Source organism: Pygoscelis adeliae, unplaced genomic scaffold (assembly GCF_000699105.1).
Source record: "Pygoscelis adeliae isolate BGI_AS28 unplaced genomic scaffold, ASM69910v1 Scaffold38, whole genome shotgun sequence".
NCBI classification, from domain to species: domain Eukaryota; kingdom Metazoa; phylum Chordata; class Aves; order Sphenisciformes; family Spheniscidae; genus Pygoscelis; species Pygoscelis adeliae.
Genome location: NW_008825614.1, coordinates 9,032,787 through 9,034,317, shown reverse-complemented (window position 1 = coordinate 9,034,317; position 1,531 = coordinate 9,032,787).

Sequence of the window (1,531 nt, the reverse complement as noted above, 5' to 3'; positions counted from 1 at the left end):
AGCATTCTGCCTACAAATACCTTCAAGGGAACAATATAAGCGAAGGAAGGGATTTGCTCTAATTATCTCGGAGTAGTAAAGCCTGGTGCTAGGACCATAAAAACAAATTCAGGCTAGGCAGTTAGAAAACCATCTCTACGGTGAGCAATTGGGTGCTAGAGACAAGTTCCCAGGGAGGAGCATCGAGAGGGGTTAAAACGCTGTGCGAAGGACCTCAAATAGCAGCTCAGAGCCAGGCAGGGGTCTTGGAAATGCTTGCCAGAGCGCCTCAGAGATTTGCAGCGCTGGTTCATCCCATCAAATCAAGTTTGAAAAACAAAACCAAAGTCCAGTGCTAGAACACTTCTTTAATGGGACTTTTCCATGTAAGCAATCGCAGCCATTGCCAGGAGAGCGCTGTACAGATGTTGCAAGGTTGTGCTAGGAAATAAGAAGGTGTTCAAGATGCTTTGCTCTCTATTAAAATGTGGTCCACACTCTGAAAACAAAAATCATGGGGGGCCAGCACTGGTGAAATAAGACCGCAGCTGCTTTTAGGCAGGATCCGTCTGGACATGAAGGGTGGAAGGAGGGAGAACAGGACAACCCAAGCCAGGGTATGGTTGCCACCAGTCAGGAGCCCTGTTTGTGGGAGGACCTGGGTTCCTCTAGTGCCTGCAGGCATTCACAGGTCTGGCTTCAGACCTCCCCGGGAGCCAAAGCATGGTATAGGAAGACTTGCCCTATATAAAGGACCAACAAGGAACGTTATAGGGGTCATTTCCATGCCGATGCATCTCTTAGCTAGTTTGAATTTTTGCTGAGAAGTGGGTAGCCTGGCTGGAGGTTGTGTAATAGCTCTGTGTGTCTGTCTACGAGACCGTGATTGCAGTTCCTGTCCAGTCTTGACTAGCTCCTGAAATAATCTTAAACTCCCTGGCTCCGTTCCCGCTTGCTGTTTAGCTAGGGCTGATAGGGGCACCAATCATGCCTGCTCCCTCCTCAAATACCTCAGCTAGTCCCTGGTTTCTTGGGTGGTTTCTAGCCGACGCTGACCTCTTGGCTGCTGCAGCTGTACCTAACAGTGTTCAAAAGCCCTGTTTCAAAGCTGTCATGGGTACGCCTGTGCAAGCTGCAGGCACACCCTTTCTTTATGCCCAGCTGCGCATCAGATGCATAAGAAGCTTTAAATAGCTGGTGGCCACCACTTAATGCTCTCAGTGAATTCCCTTTGGTTCAGTTTCAGTTCTGTATGCGAACCAGTTTTTTTTGAACCTTCCGAGCTTCTAAGAAGTGATGGCTACCATCTCCTCCGGCATGTTTCCCTACCTCTCCCTCCTGCATCTTCCCTGCTGCCACCACAGCTGGGTGTCTGCTCCCACCGCTCAGTCCCTTGCAGCAGCAGCAGTGCAAAAGGGAGCACTGACACCATTCCTGCACCAGCAGCGGGGTGCAGGAAGGGGGGAAGGACAGCAGAAGCAGCAGCAGCATTGGGCTTGTGGACGTGCGTTTTTCACTTCATCTTTCAGCTCGGCATATCACACAGTGCTTT